This window comes from Callospermophilus lateralis, unplaced genomic scaffold (genome assembly GCF_048772815.1).
Source record: "Callospermophilus lateralis isolate mCalLat2 unplaced genomic scaffold, mCalLat2.hap1 Scaffold_831, whole genome shotgun sequence".
Taxonomy (NCBI): Eukaryota; Metazoa; Chordata; class Mammalia; order Rodentia; family Sciuridae; genus Callospermophilus; species Callospermophilus lateralis.
In genome coordinates this window covers 710,941-723,415 of record NW_027516379.1, presented here as the reverse complement: position 1 = coordinate 723,415, position 12,475 = coordinate 710,941, and the positions used below count along the sequence as shown (strand labels likewise).

Genomic DNA, 12,475 nt, shown 5'->3' with positions numbered 1-12,475 from the left:
TAATCTTTTTATTCCTTTACTCCCCATTGCTGAATAATAGTGGGGTAGAGTATATGCCATGCTTTCCTGTATGCTGAAATATTGCCTTGAAGCCAATATAAATAAACATTTATGGTTCTGAAGAAGATATTTATTCTGTCAGTGTTTGACAGTGAGCAAAATATTAGATTTTCTTGCATTTTCCTGCCTAATACTTCTCTGTCCCTCTTTGAATTTAGGAGCATGTATCCTGTTTGGAAATCCTTTCTCGAGGGAACAATGCAGGTAGCCCAGTCTCGGATCAATATATGTGAAAATTATAAAAACTTCATTTCTGAGCCTGCCAGGACTGTGAGAAGCTTAAAAGAACAGCAACTAAAAAGGGTATGTTCCCACTTTTTTTGTGTCTTTTATATATTTTAATACCTCACTGCTACATTTGCAGTCTGTAAAATTATGCTAAATTGCTTTTAAAAATTTGAATGTTTTAAAAATATGGTCACAGATGTTTTTGGGTGGCATTTTACTAGAATTTCTCAACCATGTTTTATTAACTGATAAAGCTGAGTGTAATTTGAATTCATGGAAATTGGGAAAGTTCAGTAAATACTCCTTAGAAATATAACTCAAGTAAATCCACCTGTATAGTTTCACAGTATGGTACAGTTGGATGTATATTAAAATAATTGTTATTAAGTCCACTATATCTAGAGAACAGTTTGTATTAATTAGCCTCAGTTTCAACTTGTGCCATTTTGCATAATTAATCTTATTTTTAAAAGTCTAGTGTACTCTAAAGTTGAATTGTGTAGGATATACATAAGTAAAGTTTTTTTTCAAAAGGACCCATTTATTTGATTATCCAGAAATTTAAAATTCATAGGAAAAATATCATTATCTTATGTGATTGTTATAGTATGCTGTTGAAAGTATATGTTTGAATTGTGTCCTTTTTGGAAAGAGACTAATAAAAATGGAGATTATCATGATACTTAATAAGAAATAAAAGTTTTTTTTAAGAAGGTCTTAAATCAATAACTTTTTTTTTAAGTTATAGGTGGACAAAACATCTTTATTTTTATTTTTATGTGGTGCTGAGGATCGAACCCAATGCCTCATACATGGTAGGCAAGTGCTGCAACTCTGAGCCACAACCCCAGTCCCAGTTATTGAAGTTTTTTAATAGAGATATTAATACTTCAGAATAGTAAAGCAATTATTTAAGGAAATAATATTTCAGAATCCATCCATTGTTCCAATTCTGATTGTCATTTTTAAAAATACTAATTTTCTTGTTTGCCAAAGATGATTTCAGTTGCATAAAATAAGTGTGTTAAATGCATATATGTGTATATATAAAATTTTAACCTCTTAAAAAAGAGCACTTTTTTCATAGTTCTTTTTTTTAATTGATTTTAAAAAATAAATAAATGACAGCGGAATGCATTACAATTCTTACTACACATATATACCACAATTTTTCATATCTCTGTTTGAATATAAAGTATTTGACACCCAATTCGTGTCTTCATACGTGTACTTTGGACAATGATGTCTATCACATTCCATCATCTTTCTAATCCCCTGCCCACTTCTTTTCCCTCCCACCCCTCTTCCCCATCTAGAATTCATCTATTCCTCCCATGTAGAGTACTTTTAACACATTTGTATAAAAATGTTTATGCTTATCTTTGCCCAAAATTATCTTGTTCATTGTAGACTATGTGATTAAACTATGTGACCACTCATCAATGATCTTAAGTTGGAAGAAAATGTACATTCATGTATGTGTATGTATCTGATTATGCAGAAAAAGGAATAGAAGGGAAGAACAGAGAAATAATACAATTTAACTTGCTAATCAGGCAGAAATATTGTGGTTCAAGTTGCCATTGTATTTATCAAATCTAACTGAATTACTGAAAAGTTCTACTTTTTTCAAAATCTGAATCTTTTTTTTTTCCCTGAGGGGTGTATATTCTATTGGAAACCTTAAATATTCTTCAAACAGAACCATAATCTTCAATCAGGCTCTTGTGTGCCCTACACATAAAACTGTGGTTTTTAGGATTAAAGGCAAGGAGAGGGGAAAATACACTGGATGAGTGCTTAAATTTGGCAAGAGGATCTCTCAGGATGAATGCTCTTCAGCCAGTTTATCAGCTTTTGCCACAACTTCTTCAATGGGTCCCAATTTTTATGTGGTGCTGAGCATCCAACCCAGGGCCTCGCACGTGCTAGGAGAGCGCTCTGCCGCTGAGCCACAAACCCAGCCCCCAAAATCTGAATATCTTGAAAAACATTTAGCTACTTCTTTGCTTTTCCACTGGTGGATAGATTCAGACCTGAATTATACAACATTCCTGGGGGGGAAAATATTTGAGATTTGATAGGAATTAACTTGTATCATGATATAGATGATAATAATGGCATTTGTGTTTACAAAGCAGTTGTTGAATGTTATACAATGGGCATAACTATCATGAACCTGGGATTGCACATAACAAAACCTATTTCAAACTGGTGTAAGCCAAAATGAGATTGTATTATTTTTTATATCTGAATACTGCAAGACTTATTCAGGCATTGGCAAATCCAAGGCGGGCTCAGATGATGGTAGTAGAACTCACTCTTTCTTTCCATTAGCTCTGCATTCTCCAATGGTTTCATCTTTTAGTAACTCCTTCCACTTGTTGGTCCCCAGAATGCCACATTTAGAAATCTTCTGGATAGCAATCCCAGATTTTCAATTTTTCCAAAAGTTGTAGTAAAACTGGTAGAATGATTCTTCATATTGGCTACATCATTTTGCATTCCTACTAACAATGTATGACGAAGCTTCCAGTTTCTCCACAACCCTGCCGATACTTGTCTTGTTTTTTTTTTTTAGTTGTAGTTGGTCACAATACCTTTATTTTATTTACATTTTATTTTTTTAATGTGGTGCTGAGGATTGAACCCAGGACCTCACATGTGCTAGGGGAGCGCTCTACTGCTGAGCCACAAATCCAGTCCCCCACTTTTTTTTTAATCACCATCACAGTTGTGAGGTACTATTTTATTGATTATAATTTTGATAATGGTTAATGATGTTGAGTGTTCTTATATTTTTATCATAAATTTTTCCTCCACTGTTAGCTTCCTAATTTTATAATACTATAATTCTTTTAGTAATTACCTTAGAGATTTCAATATGCTAATTTATTAGATTACCTTGATTTAGTAATTTTACTGTTCCCCAAACTTAGTCCCAAATTAACTTTCATAATCTACCTTGAATTAATATTTTACTACCTCATGAACAATACAAAAATCCTCTAGCCCAGTGCAGTGGCACACACCTACAATCTCAGAGGCTTGGGAGTCTGAGGCAGGAGGATTGCAAGTTCAAAACCAGTCTCAGCAACTTAGTGAGGTGCTAAACAACTCAGCGAGACACTGTCTTTAAAAAAAATACAAAAAGGGCTGGGGATGTGGCTTAGAGTTCAATCCTCGGTACCAAAAAAAAAAAAAAAAAATCTTTCAGCGTGTTGTTCTTTTTATCTTCCTATTATGACTTTTGTTTTTTTAGACCTTTTGACTCTGTCCATATTTCTTTTATACTTTTTCTACTTTGTATTTCTACCCTTTTTTCTATATATACTTCTATTGGTCTATTTGGCTATTTATTAATTCTCGGTTCTTCTATTCCTAATATTTTAAAAACTTATCTTTTGGAATCTTAATGTATTTTTTCAGTTACAGAGTTTTAATGTGACTTTTTGGAGGTTAGATTCCATTTTTCAGTTGTAATTCTCCCTGTTTTCCATGTGCTCCTAATCTGTTTCATAATTCCACTAAATGAATCACTATGTGTTTTTTTTTTTTATTGTATGCTGATCTTCTTGGTTTTCATTATTTGGTCTATGGCTTTAGTGTGCCTCACCATGCTGAACATTGTGGATCAAACATGTGAAGGTTCTTGAAGATGTTATTTCCAAATATGGTGATATTTAGCAGGCAGATAGAATGCTAGACCTTTGTCCTGTTAAGGTCTGGTTTTGGGGGTCTTCTAGGGGTGATCTATTTTACTTCTTTGGTCTTAACTGAAAGTACGGGATGCTTACTCCAAGACCTTTCTACTCTGACAAAACTTGAACTCTAGCTTTTCTTCTCAGCATCATACAGCAACTCTGATCTTCTGATCTCTGACCAGTCATTACCTACTTTTATCTGCTGGATTTCTTGGCGTTTCATTCTCCATATACCTATTAGAAATCAACAGATGACTCAAGGGAAAATCACATGTAGTGTTTTGAACTTGCTCCTCTCTGTAATATCCTTCTTTCTAGATCTTTGCCTTACAAATTCCTGATGTTTTCATCATCCCCTGAACTACAGACTATCTCCCCAGAATAGAGTAAGAATACTATTTTCTGTTTATATCCTATTTCTGTGCCATGATTCAACAGATGTCCTAAACGGAGGGAAAGTCAGGTTGAGTGGAGAGTTATGTAGGTGTGGTCCTCTTCTAGGTCTCAATTCTGTAAGACCGGGGTATGCTTTGTCCAATTTTCACACTTTCCAGACTATAGGAAGATAGGCTAATTCAAATTCTGTCACCATGAGAACCAGTTTCAACTTAATATTCTCCATCTATAACATTAAAGTTAATGTTCTTTTTATAATGTTCTTCATTTTGGCAGTTTTCTTTTGTATACTTGGGAATAAACAGACACATTATAATTATGAAGGACTTAAGATTATAATGAAAATTACAATGAGAATAATACCATAATCTTTTCTGGATCATTTTTTTAAAATATTTATTTTTAGGTGTAGTTGGACACAATTGCTTTTATTTTATTTATTTTTATATGGTACTGAGGATCGAAACCAGGGCCTTGCATGTGCTAGGTGAGTGCTCTACCACTGACTTACAACCCCAGCCCCTTCTGGATCATTTTTTATATGTGAATATTTGCTTTTAAATCAGAACAAGATCCACAGTAACATAAGGCTTTTTGTCATTCTTCTGTTTACTTAGTAGTGCCTTTGTCCATATTTTTCTCATTTATACTAGAGTTTATCTACCCTCCTTGAAATAACTGTGATTTGGGGGTTTGGGTTTTAGCTCAGTGGTACAGCACATCATTAGCATCTACAAATCTCTGCTTGGCCCCCAGTGCCACAAAAATAAAAGAAAGAATTGTGGCTCATATTTGTCTAATAATTTAGAATTTGTAAACTGCCACCATATCCATTATAGTGTTATTAGATTTAAAGAGATTTAGATTTGAACCTAGAATTTCAAAAATAAATAAGTAAAAATAACAAAAAACTGTTGAAATTCAATATTTAAACAGTTTTACAGAAAAATACATATAATTCATTTACCTTAGTAGACTACTTAAGCTCTTAATCATTTTATCTTCTTAGAACTTAGTAAAAGGAGACTATTGATTATGAAGAAATAACAGAATTGGTTTATTCTTTTTTTTTCTTTATTGCCATGATATCTGCAACAGCAAGCCTTTTATGGTTGCTCTTCTTATGCCTTACCTTAATGTCAGTCATGATTGTTAGGCAAACTGTGACACTATTTGACACAGTACTTGAGATGGAAGTACCAGCTGTGCGTGGAATTCTAATTTGCAATTTGAAAGTCATTAAAAGTGCTGATTTTTCTCCTGAGTTTCCATCCTGAAGGAATAATGCATGGTCCTTCAGACAAACTCATTTCTTTCAGCCTGAAAACTAAAAATTGTATTAATTGCACTTTTGTATTTTACAGTGTATGGACCAGTTGACAAAGATCCAAACTAAATTACAAGAGACAGTGAAAGATTTGGCTAAAGGCAAAAAGAAGTACTTTGAGACTGAGCAGATGGCTCATGCAGTGCGAGAGAAAGCTGACATTGAGGCAAAGTATGTATTTTAATATTTCTGAGAAAATTATTATGCAGTTAAATGTTATTTTTGCTAATAAATACTTTGTTTTTTGTTTATATATCATATAGATTTGTTCTTAGGTTGTGTTGGTTTCATTTGTTCTACATATGTTATGTACTTTAGGTCCCATTTTCATTTTATATTGACTGGTTTTTATCTGTTAAAGTGGCAAAGTAGGAATCTCTGACCTTTAAATTGAATATTTAGACAAGATAAATGAACATTGTACGAACAGACTTGAAAACTTATGGAGAGTCTAGTAAAAGTCATGATGATATCAGAAAGTAGGGTTTAAGAGCCTCATTTTATCATGCTAGACTCTAAAATTGAGTTATAGTTGAAATCTCTATGATATCTCAAGATGTCATTGAAGGAACAATGGCACATCAAGTGAACAAGAGCACTGACCTCCTTTTAAAACCCTATCCCAAGCACTGTTTTTTATTGTACATGTAATTCTCATATTTCTACTTTTTAAAGTATGCTTTAACAATTTTGTCAATATTAATTTCAATATATGTGAATTATAGTCCTTTATTTTGAGACTTTTTTTTAAATTTTATTTTTATGTGGTGCTGAGGATTGAACCCAGTGCCTCATGCACACTAGGCAATTGGTCTACCTTAGAGCCACCACCCTAGCCTGAGCCTATTAAGGAAAGGAAGGAACTGGCAATTGGTAATAGGAGATACCAATCAAGCGATAGAGATTTTTGCAATGACACTTTGAGGAAGTGTGATAAATATTGGTGGGGGGGTGGGAAACCTGTGTTATAGAACTGAACTTAGGAGGCTTGTGATCAGGAGAGCTAAGACTTCTGTTCACAGTGCTGATTGTTGCAAAATCTAGGAGTCCAAACTCGTAGGCATGAAATCAGAAAGGTTTGGACAATTGTACAAATAGTCCAGCAAGGAGGGGGTTACCTCTAACATGTTGTTTTGTTGTCATTGTTGAGACAGGGTCTCTCTATGTTGCCCAGGCTGGGATCAAACTATTTATCCTCCTGACTCAGCTTCCTGAGTAGCTATTATTTATAGGTGTGTGCTAACACATCTAGCTTCCTAAAATGGCTTTTATCTGCAAGAAATTTAAGCAACTTTGTCAGCAATTTAGGAAAATTCAGGGGTTCCTGGGAAGTTTATTTAGTATGATGGGTTGATGAATGAATACTCACTGAATACTTGATATTACAGTGTAACATTTAATATTTTTCGAATTTAAGTTTATTGTTTTTATTTTATTTTTTGAGCATTCAAATATTTCCCATGCATTCATGGAGTCACTAAATCCATCTTTCCAATAAGATCTGGAGGTTAGCAGATCTCAGTTGGGATTATTGTACCATTCTGGCTTTTAGGAACTTGTCTTTTAAACTCTCTGGGATTCTAGAACAGAGAATTGACAGATTTGTAGAGCATCTACAAATGCCTAATTTAGCCATGGGTGGACTGTTCCTGAGAAGTGTGTATTTGACTAGGTCTATTTCACGGAACTGATCACGAGGAACTGCCTTCTCATGAGGCCAAATTCAAAGTGAGACATTTTACTTCAGTGTATAACTTCTCTGGAAAATTAATTCAACTACAGAGTAAAAAATTGGCTCTATGTCTTAATTCAGTTAATATTTATTTAGTCATTATATTGGGCACTATGTGTCACAGATAAGATAGGTGCGCTTTTGTGCCTTCAAGGAATTTAGAGCATATGATTTAAAAAAGTAACTTCATCATTTGTCTATTCATAGTAAACTCAAAGAAATTATCTACCTAAAGACACTCACCTAGTCACTAATTGCTTAGAGTAATAATCTGAAAACACTGTTTTGAAAGCATAGAAAATGGAGAGATTACTATTGCCTGTTGATAAAGGAACCTTTATAGAAGAAGTGATGCTTGGGCAGATTCTTGGAAGAAGAATGAGTATGTTTTTTTTTCTAAGCAGAGATAGGAAAATCAGGAAGGGGACTAAGCACTGAAGTAAATATAGTTTTGATGGATGCTATGATAGGCCCATTAGGAGAGACTACAGGAGGAAGAGGGTTAGTCTGAAGGAGATGGTAAGTTCCATTTTGGATATGTAAATTCTGAAGAGCCTGGGAGACACTGACATGGATATATTTGGGAGGTGATCAAATATCTGTTCTTATGTGAGAATTTGGCACTGAGAATTGAATTCTGAAGGTTATAGGATGTCCATCAGTTATAGGGATGCAGTCATATATACAGTGAGATATGAATTTGAATTTGGAGACCCAAGGAACATTAACATTTGAAGGATAGATGGTGAAGACTAGTACACAGTATAGTTTTTTATTTGTATAGTGTGTGATTTTTAAAAATCCTTATTTTTTTTAGATTGTCATCTTCAAGGACATTTTATGCTATTGTTAATGCCTACCTAAATACCATACAAGAAGTGTATGCAGATTAGCAAATGAAGCAGACGCCATAAATTTAAATCTATAATTTTATGTTGGACTATCCATGTGCAAGTCAGCCTATTTGGATTATGACTATTTAAAAAGGAGAAATGACAGTGCTTCAAGCACAGTCTTTCTTACCCTGACAGGTACTTTCAAATCTTAATATAGGTAATCTTAGCTTTCCTACATCAAAATGAATAGAAATATGATTAATAAAAACAAAAAATTCTCATAAAATAGGAATACAACTGGGCAGGAAATAACAGAAATATCTTAGACCCAATTTTTTTAAAGCAGTGGGGAGGAGTTAGGAAACTGTATATTCATCCCTGAATGTATTCTCTCTTGTTAGAAATGCAAGAGGCAACTTTTGGTGTCCTCTTCACAGTGTCTGTACACAGACTGGCTGCTTCAACTTCTAGTCCCAAATGGTCTGCAACTCTGCTTCATACTAAGAGGCATAGCTGCCAGTGCATGCATTGAACTCTCCCATGGCAATCACCATGACACTGCAGTTAAGACAAACATTTCAGCTTCAAAAAAATCATGGCTGTGGGACTATTGCTTGTTCCTTAGCATCTGTCTGTTGATTTTGTCTATGTACTTATCTCTAGCCTTTAAGTAAAAGCAGCATACTACTGCTGACTGACAGGTTATAGTCCCCCCCCCAAAACTTAGGCATCAAGGGAGATAGGTAAGAACACCAGAGTGGGAGAAGATTAAGTAGAACAAAAGTTTACAGGACAGAGAGTCTTAAGGGCCTTCTTAGTAAGTTCAGATTACCTTTAGGAGGGAGGGGGCACACAGGCAGGCAAGAACCCAAACACAAATCATTTTTAATGAGGGGATTAACAAAAGCAAGGACTTTCTAGAGCCTATAGATTGCATTCTGGTGTTGTACCACCTGACACACATAGCTCTGAGAACCTTGGTCTCCCCAGGTTTGTTGCCCTGGGGTTTCTCTGACCTTTTGTAAAAGAACTGAAGTGTGTGGAATTATATGATACTAGGAATAACATATAGTTTGATGACTCTTTTTTATTAGAATATACTAATATATTTTTATTTTTTTCTTGGTCAAATTGTATTTTTAAGGGTATTTTAAATATGTTAATCCCAGTATTTTTATTTTCCTATAATATTAAATATATATAATATATAAATAAAGGCAAATAAGCATCACTTTTGACCTTTGTAAATTCACTTTAGAACAGTGTCTTGGAAAAGGGTTATTAATTTTTTTAGTAATTATAACATTTGGTAATCTTATTATGATATAATTTTATTAAACATTCTTTTCTATTTTTATATAGGTCTAAACATAGTCTTTTTCAATCAAGAATCAGTTTACAGAAAGCAAGTGTAAAGGTGAGTTTTTGAAAGGTATATTTCACAATTGAGAAACCTTACCTTATATTTTAAAAGTTTGAGGTCTTTTGAGAATGGAAGTGGGGTTTTTCTACTTTAGAGAAGCATTTCAAAGTCAATAACCCAGTGAGGAACTTTCCTTCCCAGTGATGGGATTTTTCACCCAGGTGTGGACACTGGACATAGCTTACTTCCCAAGACTGCTTGAGGGGTAGGTTTGGATGTGTTACAACTCATGTAGTCTGTGTATTTAACTCTTAGTCCAAGAGACAAAGTGCAGGGGCTTTCAGAAGCGCTGTAGAATCATTTCACTCAGACTTAATACCTTAAGACCAGGTCTTCTGGGCTGGTGCAAGTGAGTTTTTCTGAGGGGCCCTCAAACTGGAGTACCTGTCAAGTAAGCTTAGAGACCAGAGTTTGTTGCCAGACTCCCCACCAACAGGAAGTTTTTCTGACACATTTGGATTGTTGATTTTTAAAATACTAGTATCTAAAACCTCCAGATTTACCCATGTCTTCAAAAATAAGGAACCTTTATTTAGAACCTTTATTTTCCCATCTCAATAAACTCAAAAAAATATTTTTCAGTTCTGTAGCAAAATTTGGAATTATGTTAAGTATAAATAACAAAGGTTTAAAATGTTCTCCCCATGTTTTCAGGTACTATTTCATTTCTTAATAGTAAAGTATAATTTTTACATACATGTAAATGTTTTCTCCACATTCTTATTTTTACTCTTGGTGGGGAGTCATTAATTGCTGTGTTTCCATACAGTATCAGTTTGCACTGATTTTTTTCCTTTTATTATTATGTTTTAGTTAAAAGCCCGGCGATCTGAGTGTAATTCCAAAGCTACCCACGCAAGGAATGATTATCTTCTTACACTAGCAGCAGCAAATGCACATCAGGATCGCTACTATCAAACAGATTTAGTTAACATTATGAAGGTAATACAGTTTTAATATCTGTGATAATTTTGTTTCATTAAAAACAAACAACCCATGAGCTGGGTGTTGTGTACATAGGATTAAGTATAGAATACTAACAAGGCTACTTTCTATTTCATTAGAATGTGCTCAATATTGGTGACCGACCTTTGTTTTCAAGTAATTTGGAATTAATTTTTAATGTTTAAAGCCAATTCACAGTAAAGGATTGCATTATTCCTTAGACATAGAAGATATTTGCTAAATAGTGATTATTGATATATAAAAGATAAGATTGATATATAAAGTGTGACATAATTCTTAAGCTGGGAAACTGCTTCTGAGCTATTTCCTGAGATATTGAAGCTAGATAGAATCTTCAAGTACCTTCTGAATTATCAGAGAAAGGCTGGTATTTCAGCATAGTTTTATTTTTTGTTAGGTTGTACTGTTATTTGTTATTTTCTGCAAAATATTTTTTTAAAACAGGTTTTACAAAAAAAGTATATAGTATGAAAATATTTTTATAAAAGGTGTGTTTTTTATATTTTTATAGTGTATTGCTTAAGAAAGTCTGAATTACTTATTAACTAGAATTTTGGCTATTTTTTGTTTTTAAAAAAACTTGGATTTTTTCCAAGTGCCATGATTTTATCTTTAGTAGGTGAAATTATGCATTAATATTTGATGATTTTTGAGTTGAACAAACAAAAATGCTGGTGGTTATATGAAGATGTCTTCTACTCTGGGTTTTACTCTGAAATACTGAAGATTGCATTACAATTTGTATATCCTGGTCTTTCCTCATCTATACTACCTGTATTTATTTTGAACTTTCACAGAAGTAAAGGAAAGGGGGAAGGGGAGAAGAAGAAAACCATTTTAACCGACTGCCAGGCTGCCTCTACTTGCAGGCAGACAGACTCCACTTTGAATTGCATCTCCTTCTTTCCTGTTTTCTTAAGAACCCAAACATTGGATTATTCTATCTTTCTCTTATATTTTCAACACAGCACTCTCAAATGGGTAGTTCTTAATGACTCTTCAACACATATATTGCTATAGTTAAATTGCTTGTTTTAGGAAATCAGCAATTAAAAATGGGGTTACAACTGGCGCAGGCAGTCTTTTTACTACAGAGGCTCTGGGAAAAGAGATCAGCTTTATCCAGAAATTACAAGTTCCTTGATTGAAAGTAAAGATGGAACATTTCCTGAGACCTCTAGCAAAAGGCAGGAATGTTGGAGGATGTCAAACTGGACTAAGAAGTAATTTATTGCAAAATTTCTTCTTTCCGGGCCTGAGGTTGTAGTTCAGTGGTAGAGTGCTTGCCAAATACTTGTGAGGCACTGGGTTCGATAAAAATAAATAAACAAAATAAAGGTATTGTATCCATCTCAAACAAAATATATATATATATATATTTTTTTTTTTTAATTTCTTCTTTCCTTTTTGTTTATTGCCTGAAATCCCCTTTTCTGCCATTTGTCCTGTTGCAACTTCTGCTGGTTAGAACATAGGTTAGAATAATGAGACAGGAAATTATTTTATATCCAGATGAGAACTCCATGTACATTTCCCCAAAGAGTATTTGACATAGAGGTTAAATGTTTTAGCATCTTATTATAGTGCTTCAGACTTACCTGAGAATTGGCCTTTCATTCATTCTAGCATGACTGCTTTAGGAAAATGTATTGTTTCAAACAATACATTTACTGAAGATGATTTTTTGCACAGCATTTGATTCCTTATATCCTGTATATGTCTACCATTAGATCAAAGCTGATAATCTACAAATTAAGTATCCCTTATCTGAAATGCTTGGGACCCGAAGTGTTTCAGATTTTA

At 33.8% G+C, this 12,475-nt stretch overlaps 1 pseudogene; it reads left to right on the top strand.

The window, feature by feature from the left end:
• Positions 1-222: 222 nt before the first annotated feature.
• Positions 223-12,475, top strand: part of LOC143388249 (F-BAR and double SH3 domains protein 2-like) — a 126,297-nt pseudogene continuing 114,044 nt past the window's right edge.